The sequence below is a fragment of the Ursus arctos genome, unplaced genomic scaffold, assembly GCF_023065955.2.
Source record: "Ursus arctos isolate Adak ecotype North America unplaced genomic scaffold, UrsArc2.0 scaffold_12, whole genome shotgun sequence".
In the NCBI taxonomy this organism is placed as follows: domain Eukaryota; kingdom Metazoa; phylum Chordata; class Mammalia; order Carnivora; family Ursidae; genus Ursus; species Ursus arctos.
Genome location: NW_026622786.1, coordinates 73,276,901 through 73,292,397, shown reverse-complemented (window position 1 = coordinate 73,292,397; position 15,497 = coordinate 73,276,901). Strand labels below are relative to the sequence as shown.

The following is a 15,497-nucleotide window of genomic DNA, read 5'->3' as shown; positions in this document are numbered from 1 at the left end:
AGAGGACCCCAAATAGCTCAGACAATCTTGAAAATGAAGAACAAAATTGAAAGATTGACACTTCCTGATTTCAAAACTTACTACAAAGCTAGAGTAATCAGAACAGAGTGGTACTGGCATAAGGACAGACTTATAGGCCAACAGAACAGAATTAAGGGCCCGGAAACAAACCCTAATATATACAGTCAAACGATTTTCAAGAAAGGTGCCAAGACCGTTCATGGGAAAAGGATATTCCTTTCAACAAATGATGTTGGGAAAACTGGATACTCATATGCAAAAGAATGAAGTTGAACTTTTACCTTATACTGTATACAAAAATTAACTCAAAATGCATCAAAGACCTAAACACAAGAGCTAAGATTATAAAACTCTTACAAGAAAACACAGGGGAAAATCTTCATGACATTGGACTTGACAATGATTCTTACATATAACATCTAAACCACAGGCAATGAAAGAAAAACAGATATACTTGATTTCATCAAAATGAAAAACATCTGTGCATCAGAGGACACTGTCTGAGTGTGAGAGACAACCTATAGAGAATAGGAGAAAATACTGGCAAATTATAAATCCAATAAGGGATTAATATCTAGAATATGTAAAGAACTCCTACAATTCAACAACAAAAAACCCTCAAACAACCCAATTAAAAAATGGGCAAGGGACTTGAATAGACATTTCTCTATCTATACAGATAGCCAATAAGCACACGAAAAGATACTCAGCATCATTAATCAATAACGGAAATGCAAATCAACATCAGAATGAGATACCACTTCACACCCACTCAAATGGCTATCATAAAACAAAACAAAACAAAACAAAAATAACAAGTGTTGCCAGAACGTGGAGAAATTAGAATCCTTGCGAATAGCTAGTAGGAATGAAAAGTGATGCAGATGCTGTGGAAAATCTCAAAAACATAAACATAAAATTACCATATGATCCAGCAACTCCACTCCTGGGTATGTATCCAAAAGAACTGAAAGCAGGGACTAAAACAGACACTTGTACACTAATGTTCACAGCAACATCATTCACCACAGCCAAAGGAAAGGAACAATCCAAGTGTCCATCAGGAAATGAATGGATACATAAATGTCCTTTATACACACAATGGAATATTTCTTCCATAAAAAGGAATACAATTCTGATACTTGCTACAACAGAGACACATCTTGAAAACATTACTCTAAATAAAATAAGCCAAACACAAAAGGACAAATATTGTATGATTCCACTTATACTTGGTAACTAGAAAAAGCAAATTCATGGAGATGGAAAGTAGAGGTACTAGGGGCAGGGCAGAGGAGGGAATGGAGTGTTATGATTTAATAGGTACAGAGTTTCTGCTTGTGATGATGAAAACATTTTAGAGATAGTAGTAAAGGGTACACAACACTGTAAATGTACTTAATGCCTTTAAGTGGTTAAAATGGTAAATTTTGGGGCGCCTGGGTGGCTTAGTTGTTAAGCGTTTGCCTTCAGCTCGGGGCGTGATCCCGGCGTTCCGGGATCGAGCCCGACATCAGGCTCCTCTGCTGGGAGCCTGCTTCTTCCTCTCCCACTCCCCCTGCTTGTGCTGTCTCTCTCTGTCAAATCAATAAATAAAATCTTAAAAAAATAAAATAAAATAAAATGGTAAATTTTACGTTACATATATTTTACCTCCTCCCCCAAAAAAAGAAAGAAAAGAAACAGGTAACAGGTGGACCTGTATCACAGTCCCACTGAACCACCTCACAAGAGAAATATAAAAAGCTTCACACAGATTTAAAAGAAACTAAGTTCTGGAGTCATAGCATTCTCTTTCCTGGGTAATCCTAGATGCAACCAGCCGTCAATTTTGTTTATGACCTCTTAACAACCATTCTGCAGGTTTCCAAGCTATCTTCTGACAAATCCATCCTTTCTTTGGATAACATTACTATCTATATAAAGCATGAGATGGGCTTTGAGTCTGAATAACAATTCTGTCACTAGCTTTGTAAACTTGGACACATTACTAAATGTCTCTGAGCCACAATTTCTGCATCTTTATTTTTTTATTAAGATTTTATTTATTTGTCAGAGAAAGAGAGAGCACAAGCAGGGGGAGCAGCAGGCAGAGAGAGAAGCAGGCTCCTCACTGAGCAAGGAGCCCGATGTGGGACTTGATCCCAGGACCCTGGGATCATGACCTGAGCCGAAGGCAGATGCTTAACTGACTGAGTCACCCAGGCATCCCCAATTTCTGCCATCTTTAATGTGGGAATAATCGTGTCTACTCCAAAGGGTTTGTGAGGGTTGAATAGCATTATCTATTTTAATGAATGGATATAAGTAAGTGTGTGATAGGTAGGGGTCCTTCTCTGCCTCCCTAGCTTTCTGTCACATTACTAATCCCTAATGAATGAAGTCCGTCAGGTCCCTGCCTCTTGGTTCCACTGGCATTCACACAATCCTCACCACAGCTCTCTGTGGATTAAATGGCCTTGCTAGTATTTCTCTCAGAAACCTTCTCTTTGAAAGTCCAAGTCCAAGTCTTCTCTCCGAGACCAACAACATCCAAAAGACCAAAAGTAAATGTAGACAAATTCATTTTCTGCTCATCTCTCAAACCCCCCCTACAGGAATCGACCCTCCCTGAGGGCAGAGGCTGTCATAGGCTTATTTTATATCCCACACATTGCCTATAGTAGAAAAAATAACTTTCTGAGTTTTTTTAATTGACTTTTCAACAATTCTGAGTTTTTTATAACAGGACCTTGCATAAATAAATTTCCAAGTATCTAAGTTCTGTTTCTATACTTGTAGTACAAAGCAATAAGGTAAAAACAATACCTATGGTTCTCTTTCAGTGATGAGAACTGAAGCAAATGATATGAGGTGTTACAGGGTGTGACCGTGACTATTTCACAGCCTGCTATACTATAATTGGCTTGTACTAAAAGTGACAGAAATAAGAGAATACCCAATGTCCCACCATAAAAAAAACTCAATAATGAAGTTGATCTGATATCAGGCAAAATTTAAAAATCCATTTAATCTCCACTTAAAAAGCAAAACATCAAATCAAGTAATCATCAGAGAATAACACCAAATCAGAATTCATATTGCTGATTTACTCCTGAATCACAGGGGTGAGACATTCAATTTCACCTTATCTGACTGATCTAAACTCCTTCAGCTACACCAATTGGGATTCCCACCGTATATATTTATTAAACATGCCTAGGTATAAAAGACTGGAATCAGGAGACAGAGAACCCAACGGAACAAAGAAACTGAGAGGTTACAAGGAAAAGAGCTGGGGTCATTTTGTTAAATATACTTTTCATATTGCTAACTTATGGAACCGTCATAGGAGAAGGGAATCCACTATGTGCTAGTTTCTGTGCTAAGCACTTTAAAAATGACTTTTTAATAAAGTATAACATACGTATTGAAAAGTACACAAATCATAAGTATAAAGGTCATGAACTTTTACAATGTATCTCCAAACCAAGAAAGGGATTGTTACTAGCACCCAAAGAAGTACTCCTTTGTGTCCTCTCCCAGTCATTACTCCACCCAGAGTAAACACTGGCTTGACTTCTAGCATTGTAGAGTAGTTCTGCTTGTTTTGGACTTTATATAAACAAAATATACCGCATGTGCTCTTTCACGTCTACTTCCTTCCAGTCAACATTTTGTTTGTGAGGGTCATCCCTGTTGTCCCTAGCAGGCACTTCTACCTTCATTACTTGATTTAAAGAACCCAACAATGGGATTTCCCATTTAGTTAAAAGAAAAAAAAGAGCTGAAATTCTGAAGTTAACTCAGTGAGATTAATTAAGGCGTCCAAGGTCACATAGCTACTAAATTGAAAGGCTAAAATTAAAGACTGTCTAATTTGAAAGTCCATGCTCTTTCTGGTTCCATTATGCTTGCTTACTGTATTTAAAAACACCAAAAAATTAATCCCTTTCCTGGTTTACTTATCATAGGCTATATATATATATACACACACACACACATACACAGAGGCTTGGCAAAAAATCAAGTACTATGCAAACATAAGAAAGTATTGTTAAGTTCTTTGTAGATCTTGGATACCAGTCTTTTATCTTGTAGTGTCATTTGCAAATATCTTCTCCCATTCCCTGGGCTGCCTCTTAGTTTTTTTGACTGTTTCCTTGGCTGTGCAGAAGCTTTTTATCTTGATGAAGTCCCACAAGTTCATTTTTTCTTTTGTTTCTCTTGCCTTTGGAGATGTGTCATGAAAAAAGTTGCTGTGGCCAATGTCAAAGAGGTTGCAGCCTATGTTCTCCTCTAGGATTTTGATGGATTCCTGTCTCACATCGAGGTCTTTCATCCATTTGGAGTTTCTCTTTGTGTATGGTGTGAGAGAGTGGTCAAGTTTCATTCTTTTGCATGTAGCTGTCCAATTTTCCCAGCACCATTTATTGAAGAGACTGTCTTTTTTCCACCGGATGTTTTTTCCTGCTTTGTCAAAGATTAGTTGCCCAAAGAGCCGAGGGTCCATTTCTGGGTTCTCTATTCTGTTCCATTGGTCTGTGTGTCTGTTTTTGTGCCAGTACCATGCTGTCTTTGTGATCACAGCTTTGTAGTACAGCTTGAAATCCGGCAACGTGATGCCCCCAGCTTTGTTTTTCCTTTTCAACAATTCCTTGGTGATTCGGGGCCTTTTCTGGTTCCACACAAATTTAAGGGCTGTTTGTTCCAGCTCTTTGAAAAAGTCATTGGTATTTTGATCAGGATGGCATTGAAAGTGTACATTGCTCTGGGTAGCATAGACATTTTAACTATGTTTATTCTTCCGATCCGTGAGCATGGAATATTTTTCCATCTTTTTGTGTCTTCTTCAATGTCTTTCAAGAGTGATCTGTAGTTTCCAGAATATAGATCCTTTACGTCTCTGGTTAATTCCAAGATAATGTGTGATTTTTGGTGCTATTGTAAATGGAATGGATTCCCTAATTTCTCTTTCTTCAGTCTCATTGTTCGTGCATAGAAATGCAGCGATTTCTGAGCATTGATTTTGTATCCCGCCACATTACTGAATTGCTCTAGAAGTTCTAGTAATTTGAGGGTGGAGTCTTATAGAGTATCATGTCATCTGCAAAGAGAGACAGTTTGACTTCTTCTTTGCCAATCTGGATACCTTTTATCCCTTTTTGTTGTCTGATTGCTGTTACAAGGACTTCTAGTACTATGTTGAATAATAATGGCAAGAGTGGGCACGAGAAACAAATAATCAAATCAAAAAATGGGCAGAAGATATGAACAGACACTTTTCCAATGAAGACATACAAATGGCTAACAGACACATAAAAAATGTTCAAAATCATTAGCCATCAGGATAGTCAAATCAAAACCACATTGAGATACCACCTTACGCCAGTTAGAATGGCAAAAATTGACAAGGCAAGAAACAACAAATGTTGGAGAGGATGTGGAGAAAGGGGATCCCTCTTACACTGTTGGTGGGAATGCAAATTGGTATAGCCACTTTGGAAAACAGTGTGGAGGTCCCTTAAAAAGCTAAAAATTGAGCTACCCTGTGATCCAGCAATTGCACTGCTGGGTATTTACCCCAACAATACAGACGTAGTGAAGAGAAGGGCCATATGCACCCCAATGTTCATAGCAGCATTGTCCACAATAGCTAAATTGTGGAAGGAGCCGAGATGCCCTTCAACAGATGACTGGATTAAGGAGATGTGGTCCATATATACTATGGAATACTACTCAGCCATCAGAAAGAACGATTTCACAACATTTGCAGCAACATGGACGGGACTGGAGGAGATTATGCTAAGTGAAATAAGTCAAGCAGAGAAAGACAATTACCATATGGTTTCACTCATTTATGGAACATAAGAAATAGGAAGATCAGTAGGAGAAGGAAGGGAAGAATGAGGGGGGGTAAACAGAAGGGGGAATGAACTATGAGAGACTGTGGACTCTGGGAAACAAACTGAGGGCTTCAGAGGGGCGGGGGGATGGGGGACTGGGGTAGGCCGGTGATGGGTATTAAGGAGGGCACATACTGCAATGGTGCACTGGGTGTTATACGCAAATAATGAATCATGGAACATTACATCAAAAACTAAGGATATACTGTACGGTGACTAACATAACATAAAAAAAAATTATTAAAAAAAAAAAAAGAAAGTATTGTTAGCAGGAGGAAGGAGTTACCTAGTGCAATGGTTTTTAAACCTTTTATGACTGTGACCCACAGACTTAACTCCAGGCATTTATATACAACAATATGGATTCCGGAAAACCGGCACTTTGTAAAAATCATGCACTAAAAAACGGTCTTGTGGGAAAAACGGAGTTAGGAATAGACTAAAAAGCCCATGGAACTTTGTATCCTTTACATACAGAGACACACACACACACTCACCATAAGGATCTGCATCATTAAGAAAAGGTTAAACTAAATTAAAAGGAAGAAAGGCACAATTTATTTTAGAATAATTTCCAACTAAAATGATTTTTAAAAATAAAGATTTAATGTACAGTCGAACAAACCTGTAGCCATCCAGAACAATAAGCTAAGAGTGACTTATTTCCCCAAGGTTTCCCAGAGTGAAGATTTGAATGCATGTCACCATCTGCAGACAGGAACCACTTAATAAAAGCTTTTCATGGTGACAAAATTAAAATCTGAGGTCAGACTCATATGGCTTTGGGGACCAGTAAGAGACTATTAACCCGTTTACCATTTTTTATCTGTTCATACTGCCCAAACAGACCTTTGAAAAATGTCTATGCTACCAGGTACCAGATATCTCAAGAGCAATTTAGAATCAAGTTAATAAAATTAGAGTCTAATAGGATAAAGTCTGGTATAGAAAACTACCTCCTCAAACATAGAGCCCTGAGAGTAGATTAAATCCTCACCTGCTTAGGTCACTAAGACAGGTACATAAAGTAATCTGGGCTCATCGACAGAGTGGAATCTATAAATCATTCTATAAATCCCCCCAAAGTCTCAGGTTCTTAGCCTAAAAGAAGTGAGTTATGACTCCCTGGCATTATCCAGGGTCTTGTATGAATCTTACACAATTACAAACTTGGGGGCAATTATGGTTTCTTTGTAAGAAGAAACTAAGCTGCAACTTAGGCCTAAACTTGGCCTGATTCATTCCAGGTCACCAAGGAGTCACTTCCTCAGGCTTCAAATTCTTCACCAGAAAACTAGGAGGTGAGAACTCGACAGTGCATTCCCAGGCAGGTCTCATATTTACTACAGACAAGCTGCACTCCTGTTTCCGCATCATCCATCGCCACAAGTGTCTGATTTTATGGCTTCATAGAAAATCCTACAGTTACTGAAATACGGGAACTTCATCGAGTGATACCAGTTGTCTTCCTGCAAGCGACTCAGGCAATCGCCCTGACACCCATTTCTGGTTGGGAGTCTTTGACACTACCTCTTTCTTCTCTGCCATCAGAAAGACCAGAGACTACAAAGGGGCCTCCAGTGAAACGTGTCCTGTGTGAGTCTGAAGCAGTACAGCAATCTCAGGCAAGGGCTCTCTTCTCTAGAAGACGACCTGACTGAGAGGGCATGGATAATCTTTGAGATGTGGTATTAAGCTAAGGCAGATCATAGATTTTTTTTAATTATTTGGGTAGGATAAAGGATATAAACATTCCAAACAGCGAAGGCAGAAGAGTGGTGCCATCTGCTAACAGTCATTCTGTATTTACTAGGAACCTTCTTCACACTCTCAAGTCAGAAAACCTTTCTATAGAACCACAGAACCAGCAGGAACCAAGAGGCATGAGGAAAAAAAAAAAAACCCAAAAAACATATGTCCAGTTTCACTTCAGAGAAAAGTTTCTGCTTGCTTATTAGCTTTTTGAGTGGTGTTGTTGTTGTTGTTTTTTAATCCTGGAAATTTAGCTTTTAGGACACAAGATGCTTTCTCAACTTCCTCAGCTTTTGACCCAGCAATTCATTCCTTAATTAAAATCTACTTTAATTTTTTCCTCATTTTAAGTCTCTGGGGTTCACTGGGCCAGGATTAGTGGTGGATTTTATTTCAGAGAACAATCTTATATGGTGATACTAGTTCAGAGAACCCCAGAAATGTATTTCATCAAAATCATTGATAGGTATAAAACCTGTGCAATACTCTTTAATACAGAGCAGTGATTCGTAACTTTTTTTCCCACTCTGAACACCTGAAGAATACAAAACACTATCAGTGACGGCAGGCTCATTACACGAACTGATACTCAGGAAGAGGGTAAGAGGGAGGGCTCATTTGATGGGGAGAGAGGCTGCACTGGATGAAGGTGTTTGGGAATCTTCAAGGGCACTTGCGTAATCAGGAAAAGCACCTACGTCTGTCCGTACGCTTCTTCCAACACTCTCCCCCTGACCCAGAGTCCAGAGCAGTGCTGCCCAACAGAAATATAATTCAAGGGGTGCCTGGGTGGCTCAGCTGGCTAAGTGTCGGACTCTTGATTTTGGCTCAAGTCATGATGTCAGGGTTGTAAGGCCAAGCCCCAAATTGGGCTTCACGCTGAGTGTGAAGTCTGCTTAAGATTCTCTTTCTCCCTCTCCCTCTCCCCCTCCCCACCACTCTCCTTCTCTCAAAAAAAAAAAAAAAAATATATATATATATATATACACACACACACACACACGTAAGTAAAATTTACAATTCAGTACCTCAGTCCCACTAACCACATGGCTATCATGTTAGACCACCCATATCTAGAGGAAATAAATTATAAACTTAAATATTAAGAACTTAATATGTTCTAACCACTTTACCTGCATTAAGTTGTTCAATTCTCACAGCCCAGTAAGGTAGGTACTATTATTTTATTTAGTATTTTATTTATTTATTGAGAGAGAGAGCACATGAGTGGGAGGGAGAGGAAGAGAGAGAATCTCAAACAGACTCCCTGCTGAGCACAGAGCCTGATACTAAGCTGATCCCACAACCCTGAGATCATAACCTGAGTCGAAATCAAGAGTCGGATGCTTAACCAACTGAGCCACCCAGGCGCCCCACGTGGGTACTAATATTATCTTCATATAGAGGAGAAAATCCATACAGGGAGATGTCTTAGAATTTGCCCAAAAATAGTTAGTAAATGGTGGAGCTGGGATTTAGAGCAAGGTAATTTGGCCGATCTCTTGTCTCTGAGGCTTGGGTTTTATCCAGGAAATCTAGGCCATTTAGTATGCCCTAGGAGTAAATACAATCTTCTGCCTCTGGTTAGAGGCTCTTAGCACTGGGTGATTTTCTCCACCATATGACCCTATCCTGGTTATTTGTTAATGTAAGTTAGATCATGCCCCTCCCCTGCTTAACATCTCCCAAAGGCTCCTCATAGCTCTTAAAATTAAATCCAAGTCCTTTATTAACATGACCCATATCATCCTACACGATCCGACCCTTCCCTCTACCCCTCCTCTCCTACAGCCCTCATCATTCCCGTTGTTCAAGCCATGCTGTCCTCTTTTGCTCCAGATGCAGGCTAAACTCCTCAGTACCTGAGTGCCTTTGCACTACCTGGAATGTTCCACCGCATATTCACATGGCTCACTTCTTATCATTTGGGTCTCAGCTTAAATATCATCTCCCCAGAGAAGCCTTTCCTGACCACTCTATCTAAAATAGTCACCCAGTCTCCCTCTATGATACCACTCTTAGTTCTACTAAGACTACTTTCTGAATTTAAAAAATATCTGGGTGGTTTGTAAGTAGAACTCACAGGTGATTTATGAGAGACAAACAGTTTAAGGCAAGTATCTCAAAATGGAACAAAACGAGCTGGGTCCTTTAGTATCTGTAAGTCTCAAATCTCACAGGATCATTACGAACAGGTAATGAGAGGATGAAAGGAATTGAGAGACATAATTATGAATATAACTTAGCTTTTCAAAGACTTTTCTGAATACAGTCCTCATAGCTCATTAAGGAAATCCACCTAACACTTGGCAGCACTGGAAAACAGGGAAGAGTACCATCAGAGAATCAGAAACTTAGAAGAATTTCTGTCAAATATAATCTAAATAAAGCTATAAAATGGAGAAAATCACTCAATGCTGAGAGCCTATAACCAAACATGGGTAAAGGGTTGTACTTCCTGTTAGGGCATACTAAAGAGACCAACTGTCTTGGGAAAAAGCCCACACTCAGAAACAAAATGTGGGAGTTGAGGGGAAGTGCTGAGCTACCTGAGCTCTGAAGACCTGTGCAGGCGCCCCTCTCCACGCCAACAAAGCTTCCAGCTGCAGTGGTCGCCAGCAGGCACAGAATGCACACTACTGTTTCTTATCAATTTTTAAGGATACTTTCAAAGGAAAAGAGACAACAAGGAGGACTATAAAGAGCCTACTCTCAATGTGACACTGAAAGAAAGATTAACTGAAGGCATTCTCAGGAAAATGTGATGGGACAATTTAAGGTTGGAAACGATACTGTAGGAGCACAAATAGTACAGATAGATTCAAATAATGAATCACTCAGTAAATAAAATTCTTCACAGCAGCAAACAATGTAAATAAGAAAACTGCCATTTAAGTACAAATGTCTGAAATGTATTTGCACTCCTGGCTTCCAAATTAGTGAAAATACCCTATCTTGTTTAAAAAACCTCCTTCAGAAAAGTCCTAAGGAATCACTAGAGAAATCTCAATACGGCCGGGTGGGTGGAGGGACAGGTAAGTAGATATGTGACATTTACAAGCAATGGCAAAATTTAGGTGGTGGACATGAGTTTTTCATTGCAAAAACTTTTTGGTTTTGTTGGATTTTTGAAATTTTTCGTAAGTAAAAATAAACTTGAAAATATCCCAAAGAAGCTGCTGTCTCAAAGCTTAACATCTGACAATAGTGAAAAGGTGGGTAGTGTAATGGAAGGAATGAACATTGTTTTCTTTAGCACTTTTACATATAATGACCATTCATCACAACAAACCTGAGAGGTACGTGACATCATCTCCATTACACACACTACATGCTACACCCTCCCCACCCCCCCCAAACACACACCTGAGGCTCAAAGAGTACTTTAACAAAGTTACTTGGATATCAGTGAATATGAAACCTGGGACAAAAATATGCATATACGTTTAAAAACCTACCTAAAATCTTAATCCGTCTTTATCATTCATTTTCCACAGGTTTCCAAGAAAGTGACCCTATTTCATCTTTGCTTGGAGAAGCACCTTACAAATAGTGAGAACATGTAAAATGCACTTTATAAAACAATATTTTTTACAATGTATTACACAAAATATAAATGACTTCCAGTTTCAAAGTCCTTTATAATTTCCAATGCTATCTGACTCACATATTATCTTCTTCATATTAGTTATTTGTAGATATCTTTTACAGTTCTTTTAATGCTATGATTCCCTTGATATTAGGATCCATATCTGATTCATTTCTACATTCTTTGTAATAGTAACTTGAATAGTAGTTTACTGAGTGCTTACTTATGGAAAGGATGTGATCCTCACAACAGATATACAAGGTAGCTAGGACACCTGTTCACATTATTCTTCTTAAACACTTGAAGAAACAGAGGCAGAGTAGACTCTGATGCTATTTCTTACCTAAAAAGCTCACTTGCTGAACTAGGGCTGTGGTCTTTTCCTATTGCACCACTGACTAAAAAGGACATTAGGCCTGATTCTCCAACTCAGAGTCTGGCAGGGTGTCCGAAGGAAAAAGCTTTAGTTATGTTATTTTTCAAATGTTCAAAAAATCCTGAAAGATGAATCCTAATGTAAGTAAAAAGGTTTGTAAACCTCTTGATTTCTTTGTTTTATTGGGAGACTGATAGAAAGAGAATACAAGTGCTTCTTGAAAACCCTAACTTGGTTACAGGTTACCTAAAACTCTGCAAAACCAGAAGCTGATATATAACAGCTAATATTTATACTCAGCTCTTTGGACCAATTCCATGTATACACGTTATTTCATATGATTTTCCATAATACCCAGTGAGAGATTTCTATTACTCTCATTTCACTGATGAGGAACTTTCAGAGTTGGAGAGCTAGTAGGTGGTTGAACTGGGACTTAAAACAATCTCAGTCATGCTCTTTGCAGTATACTGTGTTGTTATTTGCTTGTACAAAACTAGTCAAGCCTTCTATCTGGTTTCGCTCTACTTCAGTTCTATCATGTGTACGGCAACTGGAGTAATCCTTCTAAAATAAAAGTTCCATCATGTTGCTTCTCTGCTTAAAATCCTTCAATGGATCCATGTAGCCTGTGGAATGAAATCCACCAAAGTCCTTTGCATTGCATACATAGTCCCTCAAAACCAAAATTCTTTAAGATTTGGCCCCTGACTACTTCTCTAGCCTCATCCTCCCATCTTCTCCTTCTCTTTACCCTCTTTCCTTAACTTACTCTAAATGATTTGCACTCCCTCAACTCATCTGCAAGTCCCTCTTTCCATTATGCACTCAACTTGTCAACTCAACAACTCATCCTTCAAAACTTAACTCAGAAATCAATGACTCTCCTCTTCCTAAGCCCTCTTAGCTCTTTCCCCTAGATAATCATTGCCTTTTCCATTCTGTTTTATATCTGGTTCATACTTACAGCATTTAAATACTGTATTACAATTATTTGTTTTTATACCTCTCTTGCCTGTTTGACAGCAAAGCCCTAAGTGTTGTCTTAGTCATCTTTACAAATCCCTAGGGTCTAATACAGTGCCTGACAGTAGCAGGCATCAGATACATACATGTTTGTTGAGTTGAATTTAAATAAACTCACTTAGAAAGTACAAAAATGTTAAAACAGGATTTGGATTTTGCAAAATATAAATGTTTCAAAGGAAAAAAAAAAAGTTCTTTAACAGAACTGTGTATAACAATGGCAATTGCCCTGAAGGTCCCTGCTAGCACTCTGTGCCCCAGCTGGGCCTCCAGAAGGTTCATTACTTTCATATTATCACTGTGGCAATTTATTAATGAGCTCAACACTAGCAAGACAAATTGAAATGACAGCCCTGGCAACTAACATCTCTTATTTATCACTACAGCTAGTCTCTCACTAGCAGTGCCATGGATTAGCCTTCTTCAATGCAAAACAATATTTACAGAGTATCTTCTAAGAGACCTGCAAACACTGTGACTGGCACTAAGGGGAATCAAAAAAAAAAAAAAACAAAACCTATCAGTCCTCATTACAACAGGCAAAGAATGTGTTCTTGAAAAATAACTCAAAACTGAAAAACACAGATGTCCATTAGAAGTAATGGTAAAGGACTCATTATGCAATTCATCACTTATGGGTCAAATATCTATCCAAGGGCTAACTGAAGTACCACTGGGGTCCTCATGCTTCACCCTGATGGAGGCAGTATGCATGAGAGCTAAGAACCAGTACTAGGCATTCTGGCAGAAGGAAGGTCTGTAAAACTAAAGCCGCCTCTCCTCCAAAAGTTTGAAGGCTTCTTGGTACCACAGCATTCCTACCAATGATTTAAAGTTGCTCTCCGGAGATAAAAAAAGGGAAATCATAAGCCGTTAACATACAAAAGTAAACTTTAAGTGCAACTGGACATAAATATGCTTTACAAAAGAGAGAGAGAAATAGCAAGAAACCCTGTGGATACAGGCAGATGCTCCATGCTCACTGTCTTTCACTAATGACTACAGTACCTCCAAGTAACGCCCGTTTTGGCTTCTTAATCTGCTATAACAAAGTACCACCAACTGGACGTAATAAACAAAGGACATGTATTCTCTCCGTTCTAGAGACTAGATGTCTGACATCGGGGTTTTGGCAGAGTCAATGCTCTCTCTGAGCCCTGCAGGGGAAGATACCTTCTTGCCTCTTTCAGCTTCTGATCGCCTCAGGAAACTAACAGATTTGGTACTGGTGAGAGTGAGGTGCTGCTCTAAGAAATAGTTCAACATGGGGATGTGCCTTTGGGCTTGGATATGGGTAGAGGCTTAACTGAAAAAACCTAGACTGCCTTGAAGAGATGTTTGGTACAAATATGAACATTAAAGATGCTTCTGCTGAGGTATTAGAAGGAAACAATGAACACATTATTGGATACTGGAGGAAAAGCAATTCTTGTTATAAAGTGGCAGAAAACTTGTCTGAATTGTGTTCAGTCTTTGGGTGAACTTGTGATAAACTTGGATATTTAGCTGAAAAAATTTCCACACAAAGTGTTGAAGTATGGCCTAGTTTCTCCTTGGTGCTTACAGTAAAATATGAGCAGAGATAAATTGAGGAATGAACTGTTAAGCAAGAAGGAATCAGCACTTGATGATTTGGAAAATTCTCTGCCTAACCAGACTACATGCTCTAGAAATAGGGCCAAGGGTGTGGCTGGACAATCGTTTGCCTGTGACTCATGGATACAATCAACCATCTCAAAAGCTAGGAATGGAGATATGGTTATCCAGGAACGATTTGGAGCCTCTTGTCAGAAGGTCTGGATCCCCATCAACTACATGAAAGACTGATGAGGTTTTTGAGAAGTTTAAACAAGCAGAAGTGCTGCTGGTCTGGACTGAAGGGAACAAAGATGGAATAAAATGAAGGAAGAATAACACGAAGGGGAAAGCCACACATGTAGAGGCCTGGGTCAGTGGGACCCTCCAGGTGTAGAAAGGTGGAGGTGTCCTATCACACCAGAGGACAGAGCATCAGGTCACAGAAAATTACTCTCAGGCCTTGAAATCTAATGGAATTTGCCATGATTGTGAATTTGCTTTAGACTGGTGATCTTTTATTCCCTCCATTTTCCCTTGGTAACGGAAATGTCTTTCCTATCTTGGAAGCAGATAACTTGTTTTCTAGGTTCCACAGGTCCACAGATGGAGGATTTTGTACCAGGATGGACCATACCAGAGTCTCACCCATACTTGATTAAGAAAATGAGATCTGGGACTTTTTTTCTTAGTATTTTTACTTTTATTTTTTAATTATTTTTATTATGCTATGTTAGTCACCATACATCATTAGTTTTTGATGTAGTGTTCCATGATTCATTGTTTACGTATAATACCCAGCGCTCATTGCCATACGTGCCCTCCTTAATACCCATCACCGGGCTAACCTATCCCCCCAACCCCCTCCCCTCTGAAACCCTCAGTTTCCCAGAGTCTGTAGTCTTTCTTGGTTCGAGGTCTCCCTCTCTGATCCCCCCCTTCATTTTCCCTTCCTTCTCCTAATGTCCTCCATGCTATTCCTTATGTTCCACACATAAGTGATATGATAATTGTTTTTCTCTGCTTGACTTATTTCACTTAGCATAATCCCCTCCAGTTCCATCCATGACGATGCAAATGGTGGTATTCATCCTTTCTGATGGCTGAGTAGTATTCCATTGTACATATGGACCACATCTTCTTTATCCATTCTTCTGTTGAAGGGCATCTTGGCTCCTTCCACAGTTTGGCTATTGTGGACATTGCTGCTTTGAACATTGGGGTACATGTGCCCCTTCTTTTCACTACATCTGTATCTTTGGGGTAAATACCC

General features: G+C 39.2%; 1 protein-coding gene across 8 annotated transcripts in view; it reads right to left on the bottom strand.

The window, feature by feature from the left end:
• Positions 1-15,497, bottom strand: part of SCMH1 (Scm polycomb group protein homolog 1) — a 173,151-nt gene that overhangs the window by 136,084 nt on the left and 21,570 nt on the right. The window lies entirely within an intron of this gene.